Raw genomic sequence first — 17,127 nt, 5'->3', positions numbered from 1 at the left:
CCCAAGAGTCTGCGGGCCAAGGTCAAGGGGAAGGCCTCACCCTAAGCCATGGCCAGGCAGGGCCTGAAGTGTGTATAGCTATGCAGGCAGAAATATGTGCTGTGGGGTTGGAGTGGCGATATGTGTGTGGTGTGTGTGTGTGTGTGTGTGTATGTGTGTTTGTGGCTTGTGTGGTGTGTGCATGGTGTGGTGTGCTGTGTGCATGGTGTGGTGTGGGGTGTGTGTGTGTGTGTGTGTGTTTGTGGCTTGTGTGGTGTGGTGTGTGCATGGTGTGGTGTGTGTGTGGGAGGTGTGGGATGCTCATCCTCCTTCCCCCTGAGGATGCTGGGGGTCTGGCCCTCTGTGCTGCCTGGGACAGACAGGGCAGGCTCCCTGGGACCGAGGGGGCAGGCCTGGGTGGCCACACCCTGCACACAAGCTCACATGAGAGAGGGGGCTAGCAGAGCCCCTCTGGCTGGGGGACCCTGGCAGTGGGAAGTAAGACCTTCAGGGCAGAGTGGAGTGGGGTGGGGCCTGCACTCGTGTCCTTGTCCCCAGCATGTTGTGATTGGCAAGGTGACAGCGATGGGGGCTTAGCAACCCCCACAGTCTTGCTGTCTAGTCACAGACCTTTTGGAAATCTGCTGTGTTGGTGGCCACTCCTGGCTTGCTCTGGGCTCCGGGCACCCCCACAGCAGGGAGCCGGCCACCAGAACACGCCTGCTGAGGGGACCCTGCTGCGTTTCAGAGGCAGACTTATCTTTACTCCTTCAAGTGAGTCAAAAGTGGTGTTTCCCAGCTAAGGCGGCCTGGCGGGGCGTCTCCATATCAGGGACAGAGTCACCTGCCTCCTTCCCCCTGACCTGCCTGCGGCGGCCTCCATCCCTCAGCAGGCGCCTCCCCGGCCCTCCAGGGTGGGAGAGGGTGAGGACCAGCTTCTCTGGGGCAGTGAGAAGGGCCGTGGCAGCCTGGCCAGGTGCGGCCCACCTCGAGGCCCCGGGCCACCTCGCACGGTCTGCTCTCCCCGGCCTCTTTCCCACATGTGGTCCCCTTTGCTGAGGGCTTCATCTGTACACTTCTGTGGCCCCTGGGTCTCCAGTCCCTGCTCTGGACAGGGGCTGTGACTGGCTCTTGGTGGAGTCCCCTGTCCCGCGGACAGTGCCTGGAGCACGTGGATGCCCCCTGAGGGCTTCGTGATGGACGAGGGAGTAAGAAGGCTGTGGAGGGAGAGGAGGCCTGTGTGTGGGAATGGTCCCCAGAGCCCTCTACCACGGAGGGACCCAGGAGACGGTGGGTCACTTATTTTCTCTCTAGATTGTGACCTCTTAGTCTGCTGAGACTCAGCCTCTCTTCTCTCCACGCCCCTCGAGGCCCTGGACGTGCAGCCCTGGGCTGCAGCCTGCCAGCCCTTGAGGGCCCTTGACACCTGACACACACACCCTGCCTCCCTCTGCTCAGGTCCCCAGCCCACCGTGGGCACACTCTTCTGTGTTGCTCCAGGATGGCCTGCTGGCTCTGAGTGACCACATGCCCATCATTAAGACGGTAGGTCGTCTGTGGAGCTGGATGGTCCCCCCTCGGTGGTGGGGGGAGCCTGCCCCACCTTTCTGGGAAGGGGCTGGGCACACGAGGCTTCTCTGCTCTCTTTTGGGCCTCTCTGATGGTTTTTTTGGTTGTAAGCACAAACTAACTGTCCCAATGCCCATTTGGCCTGGGGTTCTGGGCTCAAGAAAGCCTCAGGGGTGCTCCATGAAGTCAGGAGTGCTTCCAACAAGGGCACACTCTCAGGTCCTGGGGTCAGAGCTTCAACGTCCCCTGGGGAACGGTCTGAGTCTCACTGGGGAGAAGGTTGCAGCCTGCCAGGCCAGCGGTGGATGGGGAGGTCAGCCCTGAAGGACTGTGGCTGACTGCTTGTGCTCCGTCTGCCTTGGCCTCCCCTACAGCCAGGCACAAACACAGGGCCGGGTCTAGTTCTGCCAGCTGGACACTCAGCCCCAAATCCCTGCTGCTGTTCACATTTCTGCATCAGGACCCGGAAGGACCCATGGTTTCTCCTCCAGCCTTGTGCTGAGCTGATCCGCTGGGCACTTGCACTTGCCAGGACAGGCGGTCACAAAGGTGCTTTTCTCTGTCTGGGGAGAATGCATAACTCCACATCCTCCTGCATCTGGCCAGACCCGGCCCCTGTGCGCTGGTCAGAGCCTGCGGCTTCCTCCCCGGGTCTCCTCCGAGGTGCTGAGCAAACACTGGCAGCACTACCGGGCCGCACTCCCCCGCAATATTTTATTGTTTTAATACATAAATCGGCTCCTGTGGAAAACATGCCGCAGACCTCACAGTGCGCCTTTTTTCTGCCTGGGCTCTGATGACTTGGTGTTTGGGAAGCGCCTGAACATTTTTATTTCTAAACCCCCAAGGCTGTCATGAAGAGCTGGTTACTGCAGCCCTCCCCTCCCAGGGCTTTCGCGCCCCTGCAGGGGATGACGGCAGGCTCACGCCTGTCAAGAAGGGCTTGCTGCCTCCAGCCCTCTGCTCTGACACCACGTGTCCTCTGAGGACCTCTCTGCTCGCATTGTTGACGCATTTCTATTCTATCGACTGCAGCAGAGGAGAACAAGGAAACCTGCCCCTGTCCTGCTCCCGTGTCTCGGGGTGTGTCACAGTCATCCACAGCTGAGTCACACCAGGCCCCCCCCACACACACACACACATGGGCAGACGGGTGACCTTGGAGGGGCAGCAGGAAGCCAGGGTGTAAAGACGGAGTCACCTGGAAACCCCTGGCCACAGAGATGTGGCTGAGGGCACATTCCCAACCCCCACTGCTTGTCATGCTCGGAGACTGTGTCTGTCTTTTATGGAAAAGGGCCTTGTCCCCGCCCTGGAGTGACCCTGATTATTAAATGGCTCTGGAATGTCACTGGGTTACTGGACAAAATGTCCCGTCCACTTGGGCCTTGTCACAGAGTGTTCTGCAACCTCAAAGGGGTGCAGAGTGGAGGGTCCTTCAGGGAAGGGGTCGGGCTTAAGCAACCTGGGAATGGAGGGGACCAGGGAAGAGGGGGTGGCTACCCTGAAGTCAGAGCACCCGGCCATCACTTCCTGATTGCACCACCTGGAGAAACTGGCTTCTGCCCAGCGCACGGGCAGGAGCTAACGAGGCCTGCTGTTGCTCAGGGCTGGGGGGAAGAGAACACTGTGACTCGGCCCTGGGGACCTGTGAAGGAGGTTCGGCAGGGGTGGAAGCCGAGCAGTGAACACCAAACAGGGGTCTCTACCCAAGATCCGTGAGGCCACCCTGGTGTGGCTGTATAGAAGACTGCTAGTCACCCCGATATCTTTGCCGTCCTTAGCAACGCAAACCCCAATTTAAGGATACCCTGCTTTCAGGTGGGTGGAAGCCTATGTTTCTCTCACTACACCGCGACTCCGCGAGGAGTGCCCTGCAGGCTGGGATGCCGAGGTGAGGCCAGCTGCTCGGGCAGCCTGCGGTGCACATCGGAGGGCAGGGCGGGCAGCAGAGCAGCCGTGGGAGAGGGCTGAGCCTGACTTCCGTCTGGGCGTGGCGTAGCACGGATCCCCTAAGTTTAGCTGGTTGCTTTCCCCCTCTTCCCGTGCAATCAGGTGTGAGTACGTACCTAAATGTCTGCAGAAACCTTATTCACGGCCTCTAGAAATTGTCCTTCAAGGGGAGGAGCATGGTCTCCACCAGGGACTAAATTGAGTCTTCCCTGAAACTCATACGAAGCCCACCTCCCCCGACTCCCGCATGTTGGTGTTTAGAGGTGAAGCCTCTAGGAGGTGAGGCTTAGAGGGGTCATGAAGGGGGGCCACATGAAGGCATTAGCGACCTCACCAAAGAGAAGAAGTGGCCAGAGCTCTCTGCCTCATGGGGACTTGCACGCCAGGAAGGTCCCACCTCCAGAACTGAGCGCTTGCCTGAGCCCCTGAGCCCGTGGCTACGGCAGCCTGACAGACGGAGTCCCCTTGGTCCCTTCCTCTTTCCTGCTGCCTGAAGTGCCCCAGAAGCCATCTGATCCATCAGGAGCTCGTGATGCCAGAGCCCTCTGAGGACCAGCTGCTCCAGTGGGGCCTGCAGCGTGACACCGACCGTGGTTTGCACGATGTTCTGAGTCAGAACCTGCATGGAAACCCTGAGCCTTGTCTGTCTGAGGCTTTGATTTTCCAACACAAGAAAACAGTGATTATTTTGCCTGAAAATTCCCACCCCAGCTGAATTACATTTTCTTGTTCTCATTTTCCTAGATTGGGGGTGTCTCCTGAGGCTGTCCTAACTTATTGTCACGTATGTGGTGGCCTGCCTCGTGGTTCTGGAGGCCAGACACCCAAGGCCCGGCATCCGCAGGCTGCACTCCCCCAGAAGGCGCCAGGAGGATCTGCTTCTCCCGTCTCTGGCGGCTCCAGGTGCCCTGTGGCTGTGGCCACATCACTCCAGCCTCCCTCCATCAACACGTGACCTCCCCCTCTGGGTTTCTCCTCTGTGTGTCTCTTATAAGGCCACAGTCATTAGCGTTGAGGCCCAAGGGGATGATCCAGGGTGACCTCATCTCAAGATCCCTAACTCATTACATCTGCAAAATCCCTTTGCCCAGATAAAGCCACATTCAAAGATTCCAGGGTGTTGACATGGCCATGTTTGGGGGACCATTTATGGAGCCTCACTGAGAGTGATCCCAGTGAGCACAAGCATGCCCTTGGCTAAGGTCTTCGAGGGTCTGTGGGAAGCTCCAGGAGCCTGTGGTGGTCCAGAGAGTCTCCCAGGCCCCTTCCCAGGGGCTGTGGCAGAGGGGCCAGCCAGTCCCTCCTGCAGTCCTGCCCCACTACCTCCTCACGGGAGCACCCTGAGCAAGAGAGGAAACCTGGCCGAGTTGCAGTTTCCTCCTCTGTAAAGTGGAAATAATGAAGCCTACCTTGTGTGGTTGCTGTGCAGAGGACCAAATGACTGTTTGCTAGGCCGCAGGGGGCTGGCCATGTTCATTGGGTGCCCAGGAGCACCCGGCCTGCACCCACAAGCACCACACCTGAATTCTTCCTCCTTCCCCTGTAGCTCAGAGTCTGTGAAAGGAATTAGGTTTCAGACCAAGACCCAGGGCCACAGACTAAGCCCCCAGGAGGGAAGCCTGCTCCTCTAGCCTGCATCCTCTTCTCAGGTTTCCACCTGGCTGCCAAGCCCAATCTGTCCTCTGCCTCCCCTCCTGTGGCTTCACCTCCACAGCCTGCAGCACCTGCAACTGTGCAGAGAGCCCTTCTCACCAGGGCCCCTGCAAAGCCACTGTGGCGCCTCCTGCCCTGGCCACCCCACTGCCACCCGGGTGCCTCCCACAGTCCTTGGGTCACAGCTCAGGAGCCTACAGAAGGCCCTGGGGGTGGGCTTCTCCAACCTCCTGGGTCACCTGAGGGCACTCACCCTGGGCTACAGCCACCTGCCCTGCACTCCCTGCCCCCTCACAGTGGGCCACGGTGCCTTCCTTGGAAATAGGTTTTGCAGAGTCCGCAAGTTCTGTGGCTAATGTTCCCAAAATAAAGGAGGACAGGTGCACACACAGGCATGCAGCAAGGCTCTGGGAACCTTATGGAAAATGGAAGGGCGTGGCCTCTGGGGTAGTCTTAATTTCCTTCTCATGCAATTCAACATTCCCAGATTCTTTACATTGTAAATGCAAAATATTTTGCAATTTTTTTTTTGGATGGGAAAAATCAATTTTATTTTTGCCAATAATAAGAAATTGAAACAAAAAGAATATTAGAGCACCAACAAGGATTCCAAAGAGGAAGTTTTGCTGTCCTATAGCATACCGAGAGTCTATACCAACCACAACCACAGGCTTCGGCAGCTGTGCTGCTCTTGTGTTCAGAAGGTTCTAGAAGTCTTGGACCCCAGGGCAAGTGAGAACTAAATTGGGACCCAGGCCTTGTGACCCCTCTGTCTCCCTGTTCTCTCTGAGGGACATGAGCAGTTGCAGTGAGGTCTATTGCCAGGATTCCTGGGCCTTGGGCTGGGTATGCAGGTTAGCGTCTAGAAGGTGACCCTCAGCTCAGCTAGCCACCAGGCTGGATTTCCTTGGGCCAGCAAGGACCAGCGACTTCACCACCATGGGGTTTAGGGCAGGACCCAGCATAAGTTTGGCAGGAAGGCTGAGACCCTGCTCACTCGGGCTCTGTCCTGGATGCCTGGTGAGACAGACGGTGGTGCCCAGCCATCTCCGCGGCCACAGAACCCTGGAGTCTTCCTAACCCAGGGTCAAAGCCACTCTGCAGCTCCAGGTGATAAACATTTCCCTGAGCAGTTTGGGGCACACCTGAATGGGTTCAGTGAGTCCCAAGAAAGTGAGGGAAGCTCTAAGGAGCTTGGGTCCCTGGGTGCAGATCAGGTAAGGAAAACAGATGGGGTCACCAAGGGTGCAGGGCCCGTACAGCCACCTTCCACGGGCAGCAGGTGGGACAGGGCCATGTTCTGAGTGCAGAGGTGCCACCAACCAGGCTCCAGAAGAACTTTGTTCCTGACTCTGAGAGAGTCCAGCAAGGCCCACAGGCCCACATCTGTGTCCTGGGAGGGTCACTAGGGGGCACAGGAACCAGGCTGGATTCTTCTGGAAGGGTCCCATCCAAAGTTCTCATAGTCTCTCCTGGTTATCTTTAGAGTCAGTCCCAGGGCTCAGGGGTTTCTCAATTCAGCATGGTTAGCATGTGGGGCTAGAAAATCCTGTATGGAGTGGGGGCTGTCCCGTGCATTGGAGATGGTAAGCAGCCACCAGCTGGGGGCTAATGACACTCCCAAGGCGTGATGACCAATGCTGTCTTCAGACTTCACCCGTGCCCCTGAGGTCCGGATCCCCCCACTGAGAAGAGGCCTGGCTGAGGAGGGTGTTAACCTTCTGTGACTCTGATGGGGCTTTGAGGGAGGGAGGAGGGAGGAGCTGGAGAGGGTGCTGGAGGTCCCAGCTGAGTTTGTCCTCAGGGCAAAGGAGAAGCTGACCAAAGAACACAGGAAGGAGAGGGCAGCACCCAAGAAAACCCCTCCGAGTCTGCAGAGAGCTGGGACTGAAATATTTACATAGAACGGTTTGCATTTGAATGACCCAAGCTTTTGGACAGGCAAAGTCTGTGGGGCCCCTGCATAAAGGGAGCCCTTTGCAGTGGGGAGGGAGTGGGCAAGAAAAGGATCCACTGTTGCCAGAAAAGGAGGAGGTGTGGTTCCCCCTGTTCCAGGGTGTGTGTATGCGTCTGTGTAGCTAAGGAAGGTCGGCCAAAACAGAAAGTGAGTTAACGTAAAATGGAAAAGACTTTGGACCAGGAAAGAATATTTGCACTGTTAAAAGCAAGAGATTTAATTTTAAATATCTATGTATATTTTCAAAGACCTTCCTAGATGCTGATAAAAGAGAAACCAGCATGGAGCTGCCCGCTAGGGTGGTCCTAGCAGCCGGGGAGCTGCTGGGAGGCTCGTGGCCTGCCCTTGGCCTGGTGCAGGCAGGCGGTCCTCCCAGAGGCAGCTCAGCCCAGCCCTCCTCAGCGGCACGGGATAATGCCAGCTGCTTGTTTTGACAACAGATGATTCAGGGACATGGTCCAGCATCCCAAAGGGCACACCACGGTGTCTTTCCTACCTCATTTCCCACTGCAGTGGTCCCAACTTTGCCCCCAAAGGTGTGTCCACTCAGGACCTAGAACATGAGTGCGTTAGGAAAAGGGGTTTGCAAGTGTAATGAAGTGAAGGATCTTGAGGTGAGCTCGTCCTGGATTGGAGTGGGCCCTCAATCCAACAAAAGTGTCCCTATAAGAAAACAAGTGGGGAGAAGACAGAAGATGAGGCTCTGGAAAGATGGAGGGCCACAGCCACAAGCCAGGAGCACCCGCAGCGCTAGAGGACACAGTCTCCCCTGGAGCCCTTGGAGAAAGCAGGGCCCTGCCAACGTGGTGACACATCTCTGGTGTTTTAAGCCCCAAGACCTGGGGTGGTTTCCCGGCAGCCCCTGGTGCGCTCAGGCACCCATCCTCCTTGGAGGGGCTGCTGCAGGGCGTGTGTGCCTGAGCCACTAGGACCACACTGCACACCCTACTCTGCGTCTGCTCCTTGCATTGGGAGAAGCTCTTGGAGACTGTTGCACACACAGCTGCCTCGGGTTTGAGAAACACAGCTGCGTGATACCGTCTTGATGTACCGTGACGTGTTCGGCCAGCTCGCTGGGCACACAGGAGCTGTCTCAGCTTTTCCCTGGGCAGGTAAGGCTGCAGTCAATAACTTTGCACAAATGTTATTTAGTGCGTATATTTGCAGGGGAAACTCCTAGAGATGGAGCTGCCGACTGTGCTTCATGGATTCAGATGCCCATTCCCAAAGGGCCCTCCTCCCCTAACTGAGTAGAATGCCTTTCTCTACATCCTGGACAAGGGCATGATTTCATAATATTTGTCTTTGGCAATCTGACAGGTTAAAAATGGTCTTCCATTCTAATTTCAGCTTGCATTTCACTCTTTAGTGTGTCTGAGTTTCTTCTCGTGTGTGTAAGGAGTTTTTGTGTCTCTTCTCTTGTGAGCTATCTTTGCCAATTCCCATTGCTTCATGGGTCTTCATTGTGTTGATTTGCAGAACCTTGCCGTGTATGAGCAGATTAGAGCTTTCCCTGTGGTTTGGGTTGAAGACACTGTGTTTCATTTCTCACTCATGTATCTTGTCTTTATTTACGGTATTTTTGTTTTTCAACACTTTTTTGTTTTTCAAAACTTCTATTTTATCATCCTTGGTTTACAGCGTCTGTGTTTCTGCTATGTTTTAGAAGATCTTCTTCCTTCCCAAACTGGCCACAGCAATGCCTGTTTTCTTCTAGTGTATCTGTGGTTTTGAACTTTACAGCCAACTCTTTACAGTAGTTGTAACACATGCATGGTTCAGAGTGAAGTCAGGATGCAGTCTTGTGGCTTTGGAGAACCATCTGGTTGTCTCAGCAGGATCTTGAAGGATCAGAGACCATCGCGTGAATAGTTGAGTCGCCTCTGCCTGTTGCTGAGCACCGTGGTTGGGAGCCCTGTCTAGCTCCCCTGCTCCTTCCTGGCTCGGTCTGCCTGTCTGGGTTTCAGCTACTGCCCTGTGACTGTGGGGATCTGTTTTAAGAGATTCCTCGACATCCCATATCTTCACCCTTGGCTTACAGGGTGAACATCCACATTTTCATGTGGCCTTCCCTTGTGAGACTGGACTGCGCTTCCTTTCTGTGCTCATGGGCTTTTTACATTACTCTTCTGCGATCCTCACGAAGTGGGGAATTCCACTTTCTCACCACCTGTGCAGCTGTGATGGTGTCCTTAAGGGTGTGCCGGGCTCACCTGTGAAGCCACCTGGGCCTGGAGCCTTCATAGCCCTGTTGTTGTGCCAGCGTCCCAGCCCTGGATACCTCTGCCAAGATCAGCAGACGGCAGCCCCACCCACACGCAGGCACCAAGGGGGTGCATTGTCTATGAAGAATTAAGAATGACAGTAGAGCCAGCCACTGATGCCATGTGCTATCAACCCTGAACAGTCAGGGAAAGAATACACGGTTCTCTTGAGAGGACCCTCCCCCTGGGTCACCGCTGGGGCATCCCAGGGCACACCTTCCGCAGCAAGCCAGCACAGCCCAGCCAGTTTCACAGCCGGAGGGCATGCCATCACAGACTCAGGACACTCTCAATGAACCCCCAGATGAGAAGATGGAGAGCAGAGGCTTTCTTCAAGTTAGTTCTGCAGCATTATGAAAATATTAGGGAAAATTCCAAAGAAACCCCAGGCTTAAGAAAATTAAGCAAGGCAGTTCCTCAAAAATTTACATATAGAACTACCACATGGTCCAGCCTTCCACCCTGTACCCAGAGCCGAAAGTGAGGTCTTGAAGGGATGCAGGCGCACCCATGCCACAGGTAGCACACAAGGCGGTGACACGGGTGCCATCGACCGAGGAGTGGAGAAGCGAATGGGGGTCAGTACCGTGGGGTGTGGTCAGCCTTGGGAAGAAGGAAGTCTTGACACCCACAACTCCCGGATGCGCCTGCGGACACTGAGCCAAGTGAAAGAAGCTGGACCCAAAAGGACACGCGCATGAGTGTCCCAGAGACGGGGAGTGAGGCATGGGTGCCAGGGCAGCAGTGGGGGGCTGGGGGTCGGCGTTCAGCGGGGACAGAGCTTCGGGGCCGAGATGGCTGGGCAGCACTGAGAAGGCACCCCGGCCACTGAGCTGGGCATCAAAAATGACTAAAATGGCCAATTTTGTTGTTTTTCACCACAATATAATAAATGAACAATACAGATATAATAAGTAATTGAAACAAAATCATAAACAGAAAATTTGTTGTTAAAATGATTTTTTTTTCAAGAAGAAATAGTGAAAATGACAGCCCTGCTGCTTGGGCCTGCTCCTGCCGCAAGGAAAACCATCTTCTTCCCACTGTGGCCTCCAGGCCCCTCCAAGACCAGAGCCCTGGGGAGAGGCGAGGCTGCACCCGGGGCGCTCCCTGACAGCAGCAGGGCCTCAGCCCAGACAGACCCGGTGCCTTCTCATGTCATGACCTTGTCAGCCCCTGGGGCAGCCGCTGTCCCTCAGGTACGGTTCAGCCCTGCACTGACACTGACCCTGATAGAAACTGCAGGACCATCAGCAGGGCCACTGGCTGCGGAAGAACCCCTGCACGGGGCTGACCATCTGGGGCTGGTGTTCCCCGCATCAGGGATCTTCAGGGGAGGTAGTTGGGGCTGTGCAGACGGGCACCTAGCACACCAGGTCACCCTCTTCTTTTCAGCAGGCTTAATTTTGAAGCACATCTTTACAGTCTCATTTAAACTTTGCCAACAGTGTTCTGGGGGCGGAAACATGGAAGGACACGTGAGTGGTTCAGAACCTGGAGCATTTCCGTGTCACTGGATCCCAGGGCTTGCCCAGCTGCATCGCGCTATCTGGGGCGGGCAGGGACAATAGGGTCAGGCAGAGGAGGGCGCGTCTCAATGACGTGGGTTGTCAAATGCTTTGGGCCAGCTCTGTCCTCCTTGGGCCAATATACATTCATGATGTTTGATGGGGACCGATTGGCCCTGGGGCCTGTAACAATCACTTCTAGAACTAGCCAGTGTCTCCACGTTCCAGAATTGACAGAGGTCCAGCCTGCGCCAAGACAGGGCCCCTGTAAGATGTGGGGTCCTGGTGGCCTCAGGACCCAGCAGAAGCGTTCCCTCCCCTCCTTCAGGGCTTCCGCCCACAGCTTCCTGCAGCCGCCCGAGACTTGCACCTGGGTAGAGGCTTGGGAGGGGACCACCTGCTTCTTGTGGGAGCCCACCAGGTCCCTCCAAAGCGTCCTTCTCTGTCTTCCCCTGCCTTCAGTTCTTGGAGGAGCAGTGTTTAGGGCAGGGCTTCCTCTTGAGGACCCCTTCCCTCCCGGAGGCTACTGCCCAGACTGGCCCCTGGCCTCTGCTCCCTGCCTTGTCCTGGGCTGCGCCTGGCTTCCCGCACACTCTCTGGTGGCAGTTTTCCAGCCCTCCTGGTAGATGTGGCCACAAGGCACTGCCTCAGCACTCTGGCCAGCTGGGAAGGGGTGGACAGAGCAGCTGGCCCGTGAGCCAGGCAAGACCACAGGTCCCATTAATTGGGGTCCCTAACCCCATGTCCCTGTCCCTCCCCCAGTGACTCAGCCTTGACTCGGGGCAGGGGAGAGTTCCGGTCCAGCTGGGCCAAGTGGCAGCTGCCAGTTTCAGTGTGTGGTTTTTTCTTCCCTTTTCTGGAAACCGGGCAGGTCTTCGCATTCCTAGGCACAGGCTGTTCAGTTTCTGGCCCCGCCCGGCCCTGGCAGCCCCACCAGCTCCTGCCCTGGACTTGGGAGAACCAGTTCCAGATGGGTGTGGTTCTGGCCTGAGCAGGAGTCTCAGGGAGCCCTGGGGAAGCCACTGGCTCAAGAGAGTGGCAGGGAGGAGGTAGCCATGGTCACCAGACAGTGCTGGGCCCCACAGCCCTGGGCCCCTGTCGTGAGAGGAGGCGGGAGATGGGCAACCTGAGTACCTCCGCCAAACAGGTGTTTCAAGGTCACCATCAAGGCCACCCTGGCCACGGCACAGCCCTGCACTCCCAATGCGGGTTGTTAGGCTCCTCGGGCCAGGTTCTATCCAAGCTAGGCTGTCTGGGAAGCAGGCATCTGGTGTCCACTTGAAGACAAGGAAGACCCACCGGGCCCATCTGGAAGCGTCTCAAGCGTGGCTTTAATCCTAGGAGTGTACTCTCATGGAGATATCCCCTTGGGGGCTCTGAGCGCCAGTAAGCTGTCACCAGAGAAGGGCAAGCGTGCGGCCCTGGGGCCCAGGACTCTGTTGGGTGCCTTGGGGCATGGAGACCCTTCTGGAAGGCCAAACTGCCATTGCTGGAGACGCCATGGCTGACCTCATCCTCGGGGCACTGCCTGAGTCTGCTCTGGGGAGTTTCGAAGCTGGGCTGGTGGAAGGAGGGGTGTCCGTTCTCCAATTATGGGGCATACCCAGGGAGCTTGCTTCCCGCCCCCGACCCGCGTCCATCTGTGAGGCCACCGACTTCCAGAGGCCACGAGCAGTCTCTCAGGAGATGTGGCAGCTCACCTAGGGGCCTGGCTCCTCTGCTGGGGGCAGGATGGGGTACCTTTGGGAATCAGCCGTGTGCTCATGGGCAGAGCCCCTGTGTGGAGGACACACTAACTCTATGAGAGCCCTGGGGCCGGGCTCCCTTAACCCCCAAAGCTCCTCCAGTCTCCTCTTTCTCTTCTCTTTTGTGAACGAGTCCTATTCCTGTTCCACAGACAGCAGCCAGCCAGCATTTACCAGGTGGCATGCCCTGTTCCATGCAATGCTCCGGTTTCCCTGGGCCTCCTGCACAGCTGTCTCTAGGACTGCACAGGGCCCGGCTGGGCACCTGCCCATTATGCACCCGACAAAGGTATGGCCACCCTTCTTTGAGGATCAGGAGCCACGTGCTTCTCCTGTGTGGAAAGATCCAACGTGATCTTAGTCACCTCCTGAAAGACTCATGTCAAGATAGGGTCACATTCTTAGGGCTTCATTATATCATCTCTGGGGGACACAGTTGAGCCTGGAACCCTAGCATGTTGCACCTAGCCACAGTTTGCTCACGCAACACTTTTCACAGTGCTTTTCACAGTGCGGCCAGGTGCGAAGAGAGGACGCCCATCAAATCTGCACCCACTCCAGGGAGCAGGTCACACAGGGCTCGGTGTCCTCAGGTGGGGAACCTCGGGAAGACCCTGGGGTCCTCGCAGAGGGGCTCTCTTTCTTGGGGAGTGTGGGCGCGTGTGGGGGTCAGCAAGGGGGAGTCCGCGGGCAAAGCATCTGGATGGAAGCTCTCAGCTCCGTCACCGCCAGCGCCTCCTAGGCCGACTGGCCCTACAGCAGCTGAGCAGGGGTGGACCCGGCCATGCACGAAAGAGGGTCTGTGAGACGTCCTGGCGAGACGCCAGCACAACTGGGTTAGATAGTGTGAATTCTGGACAAAAAAGGCCGAGCCGACACACAATCACAGACCACAGGCGTTCTCACACACGCACCACACCATCCACACACACACCACACAGATGCCACACACACAATCGTACACACGCCACATACACACACCATACACATTCTCACACACAAACCACATACACACTTGCACATACATGCCACACTTACGTCACACACCCACACACAATCCACATATACACCACACTCACACACTCACACTACACACACACTACATGCCACACACTCACACCCCCCCACACCACACACCACAGCTCACACAGTCCACACACGCCGTACACAAGTCACACACACCACACCCCCAGTCCTCAGGGTCCCTCGCAGGCTGGCTCTGTGCAGCCTGTCACTGCCGTGGAGGTGGCGGCAGCCTGGCCTGGTGGACCAGAGTGGGGACACGGCCCTGGGTGCTGGCTCAGCCACATGCTAGGCCCCAGGAGTCGGGTCTTCTGGCTGCAGGAGGACAGGCCCTGCCAGGTGGCCTGCAAGAGGAGCAGGATGACATCAAAGAGCTTCTGTGGCCTTGAGCCACTGGAGCAGCCCCCTCAGTGTCCCTCCTGCTGGGCTGCCTGGGGTGGTGCTGGGCCCTCCAGGCAGGTGCAGAGTGCTGAGCACAGTCCAGGCCCCGAGCTGCCCTGCAGGACATTGTGGTCTTGAATCTCCTGGGCCTCTCTCTAACCCCTCAGCCAGCTCCTTTCTGACCCCTCAGGGCTCTTCCTCCTGCCCCCTTAGCATGGGGACAACAGGGGACAGGACCCTGCTGTGGCCTCAGGGAGGCCAAGGGCTGCTCCCGAGCTTGACTCTGGGCTCTGCCGTGCAGCACAGGGTGGAGGGGCCTGGTGGCCCTGGTGCACGCAGGGCTTGACACGTGCTTCTGCTGACAAGCACCCCACCTTGCTGTGCCAGGGCAGGCGCTGGCCAGTCCCCGGCCTGGAACATGGGGACAAGAGGAGCCGAGCCACAGCTCCCCTGCTCCAGAGCTGAGCCCGAGTCCCCGGAGCCTCCAGAAGTGAGCAGGAGTGCAGTCACTGGTCAGGTGCTTGCTAGCCACATCCCATGACAAGCGCTGACTGACCGGCCCGTGGGCTCAAGGCTGCCTGCTACCCCCACTGCTCCTCCCCATGGACCCACGTCCAGCATGTGCACGGAAGTTTCCGGCAGGCCTGTTTGTTCCGGACACGGTCTGAGGTGGAGAACGCCTACAGTATAAGAAGAGTCGCTCCAGGGCCACGTCCTGTGCACTCCAGGGCTGCCCTGGCTGCTTTGGATGTCCTTGGTGGTGAGGCCCAGCCCTCGTCCCGAGTCTGTGGGTGCTGGGGCTGCCTGACATGCTGCTTCCTGCAGCCTTACACACACCGCCTGCCGTCACACCAAGCTCAGGACAGTCCCAACAGCTGGAAATCAGGGGGCTGAAGGGCCAGGTGGCAGGCTCCCTCTGCCCCTGCCCCGCTGCCCTGAGCCCAGGGCTCCAGAGGGGGGGGCTCGTGTGTGCTGTGTGAGCCGCACACGTCAGCGTTGTCGCAGGGCCGACCCCTTGCCCCTCCCAGCCTGCCACGCCAGGGCTGTTAGGCTAAAAAAAGCAGCACTCCTCAGCCTGCCTGCCAGCTCGCTCAGATGGCAGGTCCACGCAGGCGCTGCCTGCCCGGCCCCAGGCACACTCGCACTCAGAGGGCCTGCGCACACGCGGGCAGTCACGTAGTGGGACAGGCCAGCCACTGAGCCTGAGTGCCAAGGAGCTGGCCTGGGAAGTCTGGGCTGCGTCCCAGGGGCCCTCAGGAATGCACTGTCCCAGGGCAGTGCCGGGAACCGGCTTCCGGTGGGACTCACGCAGCTGGCTCCCCTCTCTTGGGGACAGACAGGCCCTGGCCTGGAATGTGGAGGAGGCATGTTCCTGTCTAGAAACAGCTCCGATGGGGCCACTGGATACGTGTGGAGGCTCAGGAGGCCGAGTCAGTGGGCTGCCCCGGGGCCACCTCCAAGGCCGCTCGCCCCTCACTGCTCACCCTCAGGGAAAGCTCTGTCCTCCCGTGTCCTCCAGACAGGTCAGCTCTCCTGGCCCCTGGCCTTCCTCTGCAGCCTCGGGGCCCACAGACCTCAGGGTCTGCTCCTGTGGAATGGGTGACTTACACCCCCTGGAGACGTGAGTGGGGCCGGGCGGCAGAGCACCGGGTGAGCGGGAAGTCCTCAGGAAACACCTCTCCCACCTAAGCTGGACAGTGGGCAGTGACGGGGTGGGAGGAGCCCTGGCAGCTGGGACATCACAGAGAGGTGAGGAGGGCAGGGCAAGTCCTCTGGGACCCACATGGGGTTGGCAGTTCCCACGGGAGCAGGTAGGGATGACCGACAGGGGAGGAGGGGCCACACAGACACGGGGACACAGACACGGGAGGGGTGCAGAGGACACAGCTGCTTCCAGGGGGCCTCACTGAAAAGGCCCTCCCCGGGGGGCACGCCGTGTGTCAGCCAGTCTAACTGTGGGGGCAGGAGGGCCTCACGGGGTGTGGAAGGGCAGCTGTGAGTCCTCCCGGGGCTCTGCTGCCTACAGCGAGTCCCAGAAGGCCCTCCCTTCTCGGTGAACCACACGGCCCCTCCTGGCCAAGGGCACCAGCTTTTGACACCTGTGCCCTGTGGGGGCTGCAGGGTCCCAGCACATGTCCTGAGGGGGAAACAAGTTCAGGCCTTACTGGTGACCTGGGGCGTCAGGGCCCAGTTCCTTTTTTAAAAAATGATATTTACAAGAAAGAGGGAGGAGCAGGGAGGGGCTGCCAGTGAGTCCCAGGCAGCAAGTGCCAGACTTTCCAAGGCTGGGGCCCCAAAGCCATCGGGCCCCCGAGAAGCAACCTGGGCATGACCTGGACTCCAGGTGGCATGGTCTGCTTCGTGCTGCACCAGGCGGGAGCCCGTGGACCCAGGTCTTGTTGTTTGTGCGTTTGCCTAGTTTTGTTTCTGTGGAGCGTGTGCGGAACCCATGCCTTGGGAACACCAGGCAAGTGCCCGGCCACTGGGCCCCGCCACTGGGCCCCGCCCGGCCCTTTGCATCTTGTTTTGAGGACATAGTTCTGGACTGTCAGCGTCAGCTCCGGGGTGGTTTGGCCTGAACACTTCCTCCCCCGTCCCTGGGATCCTGCCACCATGGACGCTGCCCTCTACCATGGGCCTGGCTACTGGCCAGCCCTGCTGACCACCTCCGTTGGGCCGAACCAGACAGGTGGCTGCCCTGAGGTACGTGAGCAAGCACTGCTAGGAGGCCTGGTGTCTCCAGACGCATGATTCTGTTTCGGGTATCTTCACCCACCTAAGTGTGGCCCCAATTAAACATATCTCAAGAGTTTGACACAACTCCATCCAAGGAGCTGCACTTGTTGGAAGGACAAACTTCTCAAGATGATAATAAACAGAGCTGTAGTGCAGCCCAGCGGTGCAGAGCCAGCGAGGGGAGCAAGGGCCAGGGCCTGCGTGGACGGGAGCTCGGCCAGGGCGGCCTCTGTCCTGCACCTCCCTGTGGTGGGGCAGGCCTCTGGGGTGACCTCGGCCTGGGGCTCCACACACGAGGGTCCTGGCGGGGCCTGAGACCTGGATAGGGCTGTCCTTGACCAGGCAGGAATCAGCTGGTT

At 58.1% G+C, this 17,127-nt stretch overlaps 2 long non-coding RNA genes across 2 annotated transcripts; both read left to right on the top strand.

The window, feature by feature from the left end:
- The first annotated feature begins 206 nt into the window (after positions 1-206).
- On the top strand, positions 207-2,461 carry LOC125616982. The gene is made up of 3 exons (XR_007347829.1): positions 207-753; positions 1,438-1,524; positions 1,923-2,461. It is a non-coding gene; the product is annotated as an uncharacterized LOC125616982 (long non-coding RNA).
- A 7,927-nt stretch (positions 2,462-10,388) lies between these two features.
- Positions 10,389-16,455, top strand: LOC125616983. Its single transcript, XR_007347830.1, has 2 exons — positions 10,389-12,269; positions 12,781-16,455. It is a non-coding gene; the product is annotated as an uncharacterized LOC125616983 (long non-coding RNA).
- Positions 16,456-17,127: the final 672 nt, after the last annotated feature.

The sequence above is a fragment of the Marmota marmota genome, unplaced genomic scaffold (genome assembly GCF_001458135.2).
Source record: "Marmota marmota marmota unplaced genomic scaffold, marMar, whole genome shotgun sequence".
NCBI lineage: Eukaryota > Metazoa > Chordata > Mammalia > Rodentia > Sciuridae > Marmota > Marmota marmota.
This window is presented reverse-complemented; position numbering and strand designations above follow the sequence as displayed.